The sequence below is a fragment of the Dromaius novaehollandiae genome, chromosome 23, assembly GCF_036370855.1.
Source record: "Dromaius novaehollandiae isolate bDroNov1 chromosome 23, bDroNov1.hap1, whole genome shotgun sequence".
Lineage (NCBI taxonomy): Eukaryota > Metazoa > Chordata > Aves > Casuariiformes > Dromaiidae > Dromaius > Dromaius novaehollandiae.
Window position 1 is genome coordinate 4,950,580 of NC_088120.1, and position 13,651 is coordinate 4,964,230.

At 48.8% G+C, this 13,651-nt stretch overlaps 1 protein-coding gene across 7 annotated transcripts in view; it reads right to left on the reverse strand.

The window, feature by feature from the left end:
• The window catches only part of HIVEP3 (HIVEP zinc finger 3), a 282,773-nt gene that overhangs the window by 142,387 nt on the left and 126,735 nt on the right, over nt 1-13,651 (reverse strand). For all 7 annotated transcript variants that reach the window (XR_010392644.1, XM_064524926.1, XM_064524927.1 and 4 more), the window contains one exon: nt 3,795-3,876. The gene's annotated coding sequence lies outside the window, so the exon portion shown is untranslated. The remainder of the gene's footprint in view (nt 1-3,794; nt 3,877-13,651) is intronic.

Below are 13,651 nucleotides of genomic sequence, written 5' to 3' on the forward strand. Positions count from 1 at the left end.
AGGTTGTGCCAGCACATACGTGCATGACCACACAGCTTCTGGGAGCTAAGAAAGTTTCAAGATGCAACTGTGTGAACAACATTTGTCTTGTATTTGCATTCCAGAAGACCCCAAATCATTTTATAGACGGTAAATATGGAGCTCACATGCCTTACTATGAAATAATAGGTATGTGTGGATGGAGCACGACACATTTACCAGCACAGGATCGGGGAAAGCCAAGAGAAAGCTGCTCTTCACTTCCAGATGCCACTGGAGACCACAAGGCACGAGGTGCTCCTCTTACAATCTGCTGCAGGAGAGCAAGATAGGCTCATCACCTTCCACGTACAAATCTAGAGAAGCTAGATGAGGAAAGCAGAGCCCCAATCCTTGGAGCCAGGAGGGGCAGAATGGAGCCTGGAGAAAACAAGGCCCATGTGAAACCCTCCGGAGCAGGGCTGCCTGCCTGGTATCCGGCACGGACCGCGGCACGCAGTCCGTGCCCAGCCACGACAGCAGCAGCGCTGGCAGGCAGCTGTCGCACATACCCCTCCTTTCCCTTCCCAACCTTTGCTTACATTTCATCTAGTCTACTCTGATTCCAAGGTTTAATAAAATTTAATCCCAGCATGTCTTGAATTAATTAATTAGATCTCATTCCAAGCTACTGTGCCAATTTCTGCAATTACACTGTTACTCACAGTAGAGTTCAGAGACTGGCTGCATCCACCTCCCAAGCTGGAGCAGCTACAGACAGGGTTTTGTAAGGCGAGTCACTACAGAGAAAATGGGTTGATTTTAAAACATGCCAATTTTTTTCCTCCTGCATTTCCCTGGTCCACTTCCACTAGAAAAACTTCTGCAGATATAAATGGCTGGGTACTGTGTGTATCACGAGGTCAACCTCACTGTGAAGTCTGCTTCATTCCTCTAAGTCCCAGGAGTACAGCCCTCAGCAAAGGGGCAAAAGTCCTGTACCTGCACATTTAGTCTTTCTGCTTCAAAATTAGTGTGTCTGGACTAATGGGTTATCTGGTAGCATCCAATCACAAGGCTTCAACTACAGCTTTTTTGCCCCCTCTCTATGCTTCTGAGGTTGCTTTACTCTTTGAATCATCCTCAATAAAGGATCTTTTTATTCCAGGATATAAAAAAAGCCACAAAGCTATTTTTTTCACCGGTGACAAGCCATGGAAATTTGGGGGAAATGGGGATTTTTTGACAAGAGAGCAGGATTATTCTCTATTTTGATCTTCCCTGACACATGATTTCCAACAAGTGTGACATCCCACTGGACACTCAGACAGTGGGGCAACCATCAAAGCACAACAGTCGACACAGTCCTCCCCATGCTCTCTTTGCTCATCTTCTTCGGTGCCACAGCCAAGAGAAGAGCAATCTAAGGTGCCCAGTGGCCACAGTGACGAGCACAATATAACATGAATGGACACAGACAGACAGCACTTCTGCAAAATAGGAGATATTTTCCACTATATCGCTGTCTGTTTTACACCATTTTGTGCAGCGTAATTAATTCTGATGTCAGAAGAGTCTCATCCGTTTTGTCTGCTGCCAGTGTGCTGGACAGGGACTCTGATGAAGTGCAGTTGTTTACAAACACGTTAAAGCATATTTAAAACCTATTGTTTCTCTCTCCAGCTGCCAAGTACTTTTTACTCAGCTCCTGGACCAGTACCAAAAGTAAAAATAACAGATTGCCAAAAAGGATGGAGATGGAGGGGTGGATGGATGGAGGGAGGGATGCACGGATGAGAAGTGGCTAGACAGAACAAACGAGTATATTATCCTGGCACCTCTGGGAACGGAGTACACAACCCGGACCAGGCTGAAGAAACACATCCGTTGCAGCCACTTGCGAAATTAAAGGTCAGTGAGATAATGAGCTATAAGCCGCAGTGGCACAAGAACTATCTGCCGATGGAGCCCGCGCTGAGCTTTCGCTGGCGCGTGGGTACCTGCTGCTCCCAGGGTGCAAAATCTGTCCCCTCCAATTAACGCTCGCTGACGAGACAAAAGGCCTGACTGTGCCTCCGCCACCGCGACGGCACAGCGGGAGGCTGCTGCTGTGCTCTGGAAAGCAGCACGCTTGCTCTGACCACTGCCGCGTTACTTCCAGGCCAACAGCTTCTCTCCGGGAAAGGCTGCTGCCTCTGCAGGGATGGCCGCAGACGGCATCTCCCTCCACCCGTCTCGGCCTCCCAAGTGGCTTTCCTGATTATTTGCTCAGGCAGGAAACGCTGCTTTGCCACCCATCCAGTGCCACCTCATTTTATCCCTGAAAATAATCTATGGCTGAGGATCTGCAAGATACCCCGGCACTGTGAACCTGCTGCCTGGCTGTGAAGACACCAGCAAATTGCCAGGGGACGTGCGTCTCTACAGATAAAGCCAGATGCTCTAAAGCAGTGAGCAGTCAAAAGCGTTTTTCGCGCAAGAACGTTTTTCGCGCTAATCGGTCTCGTATCAGAGAAGTGACTCGCAGTCATGACACTCCTCCCAGCACGACCCCCAGGCCCCAGGTTGTGCCATCGCGACCACGCTGGTGGCCAGGGCGCATGGCTGGCAGCAGAGCACCGGGAGGGATCTGTGAGAGCTCTGTGGACGCTATTTTATTTCCACCGCCTCCCCCAAAGTTAGGCAAGCAGCATCCCAAAGAAGGGTAAAACTGAGGAGTCAGTAAGTGAAGTGACTTACTGAAGGCTGCAAGGAGAAAAGACGCAGCTGTGATGTCCCAGCACGCTCTGCCACCTTGCTTTCATGTAAGGAGCTGCCAGATAAATTCAGGAATAAAATTCAGAGCCCGTCATCTCACTGCCGTCGTACATAATAATCAGGCTCTTGGCCGAATGAGGGAATTTGGAGCACCTACAGCCCTCACGCAGCTCACGCTGAGCACACCTCCAGGGGAAGGTATCACTCCGATGCGTGGGGTCAGGAGACGCCCAGCCCCAGGCTGTAGGAAACGCAGATGACGAGGGCCTAGTTGAACCCCCGGCTTTGCAGGAGCGTAGACGCTTAACCTAGGGGTGGAGAGGCGTGAGCACTCAGCAGAGAGCGAGGGACCTTGGAGGATGGGCTCTGCCTGGGGAAAAGCCCTGACCGCCAGACCACAGCGCGGTCCTCCAGCCAGCCGCTGGCCCTGGGAGCCGTGCGAGGGCAGGCAGGGTCCAGCTGCCTGCTGCTCCCGTCGCTCAGCTGCAAGAGGAAACACCTAACAGCAGCCTCTGTTTCCAAGCATTTTATGCATCCTGTGTTGGACAGCTACTGCATAAAGAGCAAGGAAGGAAAAAAAATCACGGCAGCAGGGAGCAGGAGAGGCCACAATCCATGCTAACATGGCAATTTTCATCTACCGCATTCAGAAAATTGCACTGAGCACCTGTAGGGAAGCACAGTCTGGCTAGATACCTACAAACAAAAATAGTGGTACACTGAAAACAATAAAAAAAAACAAGACTGGAAGCCAGATCCAATCATCGCCACTCAAAACACCTTTTTAAATGACCAGTCACCTTCCCTCTCCTCTCAGCATTGCAAACCTCCATGACCGCATCGCTTCAGCAGAGGCAGCGCTACAGCAAACAGCAGCCGACGCCAAGAGCTTCCCATCATGACGCCTGGCAGTGGGAACGTGCAGGATCTCGAGCGCAGGCTCCAACCCCTGCGCCCCGCGTGCAAGAGCCCCGCGGTGTCAGCCGAGCGACGGCCCCCACCTGAAGGCCTTGCAGTCCCCGCGCGTCTTCCAGGTCACCAGAGCAGGCACCAAAAGGACGGCTGAGCCTCCTTCTTACCTGTAGGTAGGTGGCTACTGATTCATCTCTCTGAAGCTTCAAGGAGACTCAGGTGTTCATAGGGTGGCCTAGGAAAGGGAGCCTGGAGAGAGAAACAAGACAGCTAAATGTAACGAATCTGGATCAGAAAATAACCTAAGTCAATTATACCACTGACACATCCACTCCAGCTGTTTTAGCAACTCACATACAGTCTTCTACTTGTTCCCACCAAGGAATTAGGGCTTTTCTTACTCGTCCGTTTACTCCTTGTCCAGAATTCCTTCTGCCCCCCTTGTTTTTGTTCTAATGCCTTTTTCCCCCTTAATTTTTTGCAGGATTTTTCTCTGTGCTGTCCCCTGTGCTCTCCCCAGACAGGACCTGAACATGAGAACATTTTGGAGAGAGCCAGATTTCAGACTCACTCCCAGGAGCGCCAAATTCAACCAAGCAAGTCCACCAGCGCCGCACTTGTTAATTGTCGCCCTTCATGTTCTGCTATTGTAGGGTTAGTGTTTGCACAGTTGGCTTCATAAATATTTGATTTGAAATAATTTTTAAAAGAGTACTGTTGCAGAGACCCAGGGTTTGCATTTAAATGTGCGATGACTCATTTTCATTAGAAAAAGAGAAGGAGCAGGAGACTGGCTGGTTGCCGGCTTTCTGGCTCACGTAAGGCGGAAGGCCTTGAAGGCGGATGAGACACTGTCCCAACTACTTCAGGGATGGAAACCAAATGCGAGCAGTCCCCCGCAGAGACACTTAAAGCACCCAACTTTCACTGTGTTGCAGCCCACAGCAGGACTTTGAGTTGCTCTTGGCATATTCGTGAACTTCCAGCCAAACAAATACTTAGGACTGCTCAGGCTAAGCCTTAATAGAAAAATAAAAATTGCAACTGGTTATGGAAAGGTACCCAGGAAAACAGTTTTCAAAAAGCTGTTGAGAGATTGGCTTCAAATGGAGCTAAGCTGCAAAATTAGCCATAATGCACACAGTAATGTAATGCAGGCCGACCCCGCTGGGCACTGACACGCCGCCGGGTTCACGCACCGCCACTGCCACTCGAACCAGGCTCCGATGTCTCCGGGATGACCCGGAGCATCCCGACAGCAGACTCTAGCCGGGCGCGTGAGCAATGCAAGGCATCAGCGCGCTTAAAAAAAATAAATAAATAAAAGCCACAGCCCAGCTTTGCCCTTGCGTGACTCCTTTTAACTGGAGATTTCCAAGCACTTTACAGCCACCCATTAATTCTCATAATCTCAGACAAACAAGCGGGTGATTATCCCTATTTTACTGATGCAAAAATGAAGGCATGGAGAGCTGCAGTTCCTCAGCCAGGGTCAGACAAGACTGTGCCGGAGCCCGCGCAGCTCCCATGCGGTTCCCGTGCAGCTCCCATGCGGTTCCTGTGCTCTGCCCAGAGCATCGCACTTCTTTCCAGCTCCCCTCGGAAATACACGTCCACATTCACTGTTAATATCTGTTTAAATTCCTTTTTCTCATTACACAGGAGGAAATAACTACAGACAGTTCTTACGCTGAGGATTTAATGAAGCTAACACTATTCAGGCATCCAGCAATCCCTTGTAACGTTTTCCCCATCATCCGTTCCACTGCCAAAAATCAGTTTGAAATCTGCATCCTTATCAGTGGCTTCTCCTGAAAATGTGTTGCGCACACATGCAGATGCAGAGCTGTTACGAAGCTGCAGAAAACTCCATACAATATTATTGCAAAAGCACACACACCCCAACACCCGAATGCAATGGCATTACGGGGCTGGATATGAACACGGATGAAACTTTAAATCATTGTGAACAAACGGCTATGGCACTGGTTAAGAAAAAAATACTACTCAAAATAATGCTGAACAAAGGAAAAAAACCATTTCTATATTAATCTTGCAACTGAGTTGCAAGAAAAAGCTGTTTGAATTTAGCAAGGGCGAAAGACCAAAAAGCACTGCAAAGTCCGTTTAACAACCCACAGACCTCATGAATAAATGTTGGGGGTTTTTTAACTTCAGAACACAGTACCACGGACACAACTCCACTAAATCCTGCACCATGTGCTCGAAATAAACATTATATTTTCTTCTAAGTTCTGTTTAGGGCCTCTGTTGTCCCTTTGACTTCCACAAATTTACATAATGTTTTGTAGAGATCTATAAAGTCCCAAATCAGAGCTCCGTAGTGTTTTATACCTGCCAACGCTCTGTTCTTGGAGAACTGGCAGCACTCATAAAATACCAGAAAATACTCATTGCTCTCTCGTTCGACGTATGTATGGCTCCACGCTAGTAAATACGAAGCCGCCTGTGACAAGGCACCCGCGGGCACAGCCCCGTATACCTGTCGGAAGGGACACAAGGACACATCCATGCCCGTCTGGCCCCGCTGCCATGCGCGTGTGCCTGCGACCCTCAGCCGAGCCCCTGCTCCGTCACGGCCTGAAAATATCCAACGCTGCAATACGTCTGTGTGGCCTGTTCGGTGCTGGGGAAGGGGATTCGGGCAGGCCGCCCTCCATTCCTGGTCCCCCTTCGGCTGGTGTCACCCCAGAAGAGCGTGGGAGTTACGTGGCGGAGCTGCCAAATTCATGGAGCTCGTGCGGATCTGGGGCTCCCAGCAGGAGAGAGGGTGAGGATGGGGGTGCACTGGGAAAGCGGGGCCCCTCCTGTAGCCCATCTTCACCTGGGAGGAGAAACCCTGCAGGGACGGATCCTGCTATTCAGCGGGATTAGCTGGATGAGGGTGTTGGGTACCAGCCAAGCAGCAGCGAGGGCACCACGCAAAGTCCTTTGCAACCCTCCCTTGTCCCAAAGGCTTTCTGGCATCACCGTGTGCAGCGATACCGTGATACTTCCTCGACACCAGCATCATGAAACGTGCAGGAGCTAACCCGCTATAGGGCTCAGCAGTCTGGGCAGAGATGCCAGTTAGCTCCATATCCACTTGCTCCATGTTAATGCAGCGCTATCAAGGCAAATTTGCTGTACTCAGAAACAGGGCTGTGTGGACCGGGCAAAGGAACAGGCTAACATCACTATAATTGCTTCCAGTACTCTAATGAGCCAGTTTGGCTATTGCTCCATGTCACCGTACTGCACCGCGTCCTTCGTGTGACAGTTTTGCAGCCTGTGCAACCGAGATAATGATCCCGACTCTCCCCCCGAAGGTGATGCGAGATCTCAGGGCTGAGAGTGCTGCAGTTGGTGCTACGCGTTATTATTCTTCGCCACTTCCTTCTCCCTCTTGGTTCGTTTTTCCCTCGTCCTATTTTCGGTGACTGAGCTGCTGGTTTGTGCATCGGTGCGGCTTCACTCAGGGGGCAGACGCCTGCCCCAGCGTAAAAAAGGCTTTTACCCAGTTTCGCCCATGTGCCACTTCACCCCTGGGATAAGCCACCTTGCCGCAGGGAGCCCTCCGCATGGGAGCTGTGCTGAGGCAGAACGTCTGTACCGGGGTTTTGCAGTTTTAGCACTTTTGGTTTATGGGTAAAAAAAATCTCAAGGTAGGCAAAGGCTGTGTCGCTACCTTGGGTTAATTTTTTCTGTGTTTTTCATTTATCAGGTGTCTCAGTTTATTTTTCTGTCTCACACTCCCTCCTTCTTCCAGGTATGTGGAGTGTCTAGAATTGCTGCCTCTCTTCCCGTCTCTCCTTGCTGCATACTCACCCAGCACAATCCCCCCGCTCGCTCGGCAGCACCGATCCTCACGCAGATCTGGGGCTCGCCGAACATCCGACCGCGGTCCGGGAGGGAGCTCGCCGCGATCCCGGCTGCCGCAGCGGCAGGAAGGTGCAGCACAGCGCGGCGCAACCGGCCCCCAGCCAGGCAGCGGCTGAGCCGAGCCTCCAGCCGAGGGCATCCCTGTCTCCCTGCACCGTCCTCCTGGTAACCGATGCATTAAATTATGTGTTAGTGAGCGCACATGCAGGCTTCTGCAGGCACTGTTTAGGGAATGCATGGAAAATCTGGCTCCGGTACAGTGTTGTTCTATTTTACCTTCTTTACTGCTTGAAAAACATTTGGCCGTTACTGAAGGGAGCCAGGCTAGACGCATACATTACAGCGTGCTCCAGAAATAGCACATGCTGGCTTGCACAATTTTGCAGCTAAAAAGCTTCCTTTTAGCTCAGCAGCCTGCCCCTCGCTGTGGAGCAGCTCTGCAGAAGGCAAACCGTGGCTTCGGAGCCTGTGGCTTGGGATGAATCATCTCGGGAAGATGTCATGACTTTGAAAGCAGGTGAACAAAGCGTGAGCGGGTTTGATTTCCTCTCCCTAGCTGCCAGCTTCTGTGCATCCTATGCAAAGTGTTTAATGAGCTAATTTGTACATTGGAGAATAGGTTGTACGTCACCATAAAGCTGAGTTCAGAAAACTACGGTATATGAATTTAATGCCAGTCCTGGCACACTGAGCTTGCTCTCTGCCAACCGGGACAAACTTCCCATAAGTGCTGCCGTGGCTGTATATCACACAGCCTGCCTTGAAGGCAGCTCGGTCTGCAAAGCCAGCTCAGTTCAAGGCTTTTCCTTGCAATCCACCACTTTGGGCAAAAAGATGGTTTCTGATGATATGGGCCATCCACCACCCACAAGATAGGAATAATTTACAATTTCAGTTGTATTCAAACTGGTATTCTCTGGATAAAAAGCTTTTTATTTTCTTAGTTAGGCTTTGAGGTCTCCAGTCAGCCATGAGAGGCAAATGGTACATGTTTGAAAATAAAACCGACTTTTGGAACAAGGTACGTTTACATCAAATTCTGATCTTTTTGGAACCTCCTCACTGAATCTCGGGAAAAGATCCCTCACAGCTGTTCAGACACTGTTCAATAAATTGTGCAATTAAATATTCCATCCCAAGCGCTAACAGGAGACCACCACCACGTACAAAAAAATGCCGGTGAAACGACTATTACCATCCCAGTCCATTTCTGCAGACGCTGTTTTGCAACATAAACCCACTACAAGCACTGAAATCACTTAAGAGCCCTCATGCAAATTTAAAAGCATGTTCTACCAGAGGAGGTATAAACAAAATCAAAAGAAATACAAACTGCACTAAAACAACACTAATGCTGCAAGACAAAGCCGCCCAGTGTTCAGTGCTCAGATTTCTAACTAACGGATTTCTGCTTGCTTCCTAAAGGAGTCAGGTCAGGAATGTCAGAATTAAGGTTGCTTATACAATTTTAACTCAGGCTCTTGGTCTGAGCAGGACACAAACATGTGCATTTATGCCCCATGCAAGAAATCCAACATAACACCATAGGTGTACTTGTCTCACAGCACCGCCACAAGGGATCCAGCACCATCTAGACACATCCAGCCTACCCCATGCTCTCAGATTGCACAGCTCAATACTGTCTATACATCTATTTGTCTGGGATTTCTAGACCCTCAGCAATCTAGCTGCAACAGCTGTTTTTTTGGACTATCACACATCTAGAAAACCTAAACAAATGGCCAAAGCCTTTTTTTCCTCCTTCCCTCAACACAATTTCTGGATGGGAAAAAAAATCTGTGGAAACCCAGACATTGAGGTTTGTACTAGGTTAATCACAGAATCACAAAGTATTTTCTTCCCTTATATAATGGGCTTGAACTTGGAATATGAAGATCCAACACAAACTTTGTTCCATAAATCTATGCATGGGGCACTGAGTCACTTTTAGGAGTGACAGGACACACATTTTACTAGCAAGCTCCAAAACTACTAAAGAAACAGCACGGAATGACTCATTTCTGAATGCCGTTAATCCTATGCAGCTCCAAGGACCCAACATAGACTAGTGGATGGTTGCACAGAGACTGAGCTGTGAGCTAGATGACACCAAAAGGTGTCATATTAGGTCCTGGGCTCTATTCTGAGCCCAAATGATCATCTACAACCTGTAAGTTATCTTGTTCATGGTAAAACAGAGAGGAGTGGCACCCATCGCCTGCCTGGCAGGATGCAGCGCCAGCAGCAGTCTGGGTCACGAACTGTGCCAGGAGACCAAGCGCTGCCTGCAAGGGGAAACCAGAACACCCTCCCCTCCCCAGGGCTTGTTTTACAGGCAAGGCTCACTTTCAAGTCCGTTCAAGACGAAGACCAGCACACAAGGACTATCAAACACGTGCACATCCTGCGAAACATATGCCGTCTGGAAGATGTGTCTCTCTTGCTTTCACCGTTCCCTGCAAGAAAACCCTTTCCTTGGAAGGCAGCAATGATGCTGCCACTCAGACAAAAAGAGAAAGATATAAGTTATCGGTATTCGATCTGCTACAGCAGACAAATGTCGCTGACTAGCTATCATAGGTACCTTAACCAAGGCCTGCAGCTGCAGGCAAGGGCTTCCTACTGCTAAGATGGGGATCTTAGCAGTTCACATCTGCCTGCTTTTACCGGCAGATTGCTCTCTTGCAGGCTACAGCATTCAATCTTTAAGTGCCTGTTTTTCTAAGAGAGCTTGGATCACTTAAGGTCAGAGGCTGCAGGTCAAAATCTTCACCTGTGATCAGTAATTTACTCCAGCTTGGTGATACTAGTGGCTTCACTGGTGATGTTATTTAACTATGGTGTTCCGGAGGCCGAGATGGGAACAAGCAAACAGCATCTATATTTCAGCCTTTACTGTTGTGCCATGCCAGAAATGGCTGGATCGTTTCAAACACCAAAACAACAGACAGAGCCCTACGTGCTTCTCTTTTCGTAGTGAGGAATTAAAGATTGTTCTCACCCAGACATTTTGCCTAGCATACTTCATTTAGAGCTTTTAGGAAAAAGGAAAAGAAGGAAAAGGAGAAGGAAAGGAAAAGACTGAGAGCAGCGTTTGCCACCTAGATTACAGCAAAACTTAGGTGCTTTGCAACCTGGAAAACTGAGTCCAAAATTTTTTAAAAGTACTAGGTGGTTGTTATAGCAACACATGCGTGCGTGCGTGCGTGTGTGTGTGTGTGTGTGTGTAGCACAGACTCAAACCCAGGTTGTCACGGGCAACAGGAGTCAGCTTCGAAGTCGAACGAAACTTGCTGTCTTGCCTGGCGTCATCTGAATGCGGCAGCCAGCTCCAATGGGGACGGGAGCCCAGGAAATATCCTGATATCTCACTGCTGGTGCCAGTTGCTGGCTGAGAGCTCAGCGTAGTCTCGCAGCTGATTCAGCTCCTTAAGAAGAGGGTAATTTTCTTTATCCTGTTTGCTTCCTCCTCTCTTGCAGGCTGCCACAGCACCTTAACCCAGCTGGGTGAGACAAGCTCATGGCTCCCTCCCAAACAGATGGCTGTATGGAAGGTCCAAAAATAATCTAACCCGTTTGCCTATGAGTTTTGAGTCTGTTTTGCTGATTGGCAGACCCTCCAGAGACTACCAGAAGAAGCAGATGGTCAAGACATGAGATCAGAGCTGGAGACGGAGATGTCAATCAATAGGTTGGACTGCCAGGCTCAGCGACTTGGTATGGTGGAAGCAGCTACACCAGCACAAATCAGGCAAGAGTGTACTGTCCCAGGAGGACAGGTATGCGAGTAATGAGGCTGACTGCATAGTCTGCTTTTCACTTTTCTTTAAAGAAAAAAAGCATTTCACAGCCTTGTCATGTTATGAGACTCAGCCCTTTCGTTGTCCCACCCCTGGAAGGTAGCTGATGTGCCAAGCCTCTGTTAGTCCCTCCATCAAACTCCCAAGCAGAAGCAGGGGAAAAAAAAGAAAAAAAGAAAAGAGAAAGAAATGAAAGAACACTTGTACAGCCATTGCAAATACAACAGAGGGGCAAGATCACAGGAAATCACAGTAATTACAATGCCTCTCGTGGTAGGTTCTGTTATGAAAATTCTGGATAAAACACAGTTCAGTAGATCTTTCTGGTTCTCAGGCTAACACTAGGCTACCCTGGTACCCAAGGATCAGGACATCAAAAACAAGGGAGCAGCAAAGTTATCTCCTTCGCCCCTTTACACAGGCTTTAGGCTAAATCTCTCAGCGTGATGCTGATCCACCCCATGCCCTGCACAGGGCTGGAGCATGGAAACTCCAGTCTGCTCCAGAATCTCATTTGGGGTGAGGGATGCATGCTGAAAAATACAGTCTGAAAAATACAGACACAGGGCATTCAGGAATCAGTGACAGAGTGACTGGAGTCAGGAAGTGCTGATCCCTTCAGCAAGGTAAAAGACCCCAAATCTACATGTTTGGGTAAGTCAAAAAAAAAAAAAAAAGTAGGAGGGAATAAAGGTCTGCAAATAATTCATGGGTGTATACACCAGATTGTAAAGAAGTTATCTAAGGAGTGCGTTTGACTAATGGATAAATTATGGAACAGAGAATTTAGGCTGAGTTCTACAAAAACATCCTACAAGAGAGAAAAGAGTGGTGGTAGACCCATTAACACATTTAACATTGGGCTGGGCAAAACCCTCGAAAATTCATGGTAAGGCTCCGCTGAGCACTGGCTCCTGGGATGAAGAGTAAATCTGATCTAACATGCCAGGCTGATTTTTCCTCCTTGTTCACGTCTGCAGCGGGCCTTTTCAAACTGTGTTTACTCGGGCACGTCAGCACCCCAGCGACAGCAGCAGCTCCCGGCTGTGCACGGGCGAGCGGCAGTACCCGGCTGCTTTGTATCTTGAGATATAGCTCACTTAACACTCGCAGGGCACAAGTCACAGTCTGCAAATCCCCGTTCTAGAGAGTATCTAACCTGTAGCATCGAAGATTTAGCAAACGAAACCTGAAGGCAGTAGGGTTCATATCCCCTATGACAATTTTTCAAGTTTGTCTCCCCTTTTTCTAACGGAATCGGGGACACAGCTCACATCTGGTACCATCCATGAACTTTGTCACTACACCATAAGGTCAGAGACTTTCCTGCTGTACACAGCTGTAGTCAATTAAAGCCAATAGAGCAAAGTATTTTAATTCCCTTTTGTGCCTTCCTTGATGCATTTATTGTGGATGAAAAGTGCTGTGTTAACAAACCTGGAAACACAAAACCTCGTTTTATTGCAAAACTCCTCTTTATGTAAAACAAAAGGATCAAAAAATCCCCTGCACCACCTATATCCTCTTACCAAATTCTCAGGACAAAACAGTATTTCAGCATTATTTAAAAGGCAGACGTGCTTTGCATGGACCTCTTTGCAAAAAAGACAGATGTCCGTGTCTATAAGGAAGGCACGGGCATCGCGCTGGGCGCTCCAGGGCTCCGATCCCCTGATCCGGAGCATTCACAGAAGGGTTTCTGCGTGGACGTCAGGGCAGTCCACGCAGCCTGACAGCTGCTCCAGATGTTGCTTCACCGACGAGCTGCTCTTTGCTGCTCGGAGGTGGGGAGCTGGCGGTTGGGAGGGATTAGCAGAGGGTAAATGAGGGACTACGGCTCTACACACCTGTCAACACCCGTTTACAGGTGGTAATTTGTGGCACACAGCTGGGCTGTTTAGCTCTCTGCTTTTCCTCCGGCTGATGTAATGGTCAAGAGGCAGGAAACGGTGCCAGGTCAGAGAGGGCAGCAGCAGCTTAAAGTTAGATTTACAACATGGTTTAGGCCCAGCTATTTTGGGATGCACCGTGGGTGACAGGAGAAGCAAAACAATGTCGGCTTTTATTTCTGTCCGACACTTACTGCTTTAAAGGCTTACGCTCACCCTCCCGTAAAAACAAATGGACGAATATGAAATGCATAGGGCAGCCCCCGGAGAAGTCTGGCCCCTACCTCCTATAAAACAACCTCCCAACACACGCTTTTCATTAGGAACCAGACTGCTATTGCACACAGCTGACCGGGTAATTTTAGCTATCTGAGGAGCGCCAGGAGATGACAGCATTTCTGAAGGACTGTTTGGAGAGATGTCTGCACAGATGCACAGAGGGTGCCAGGTGCC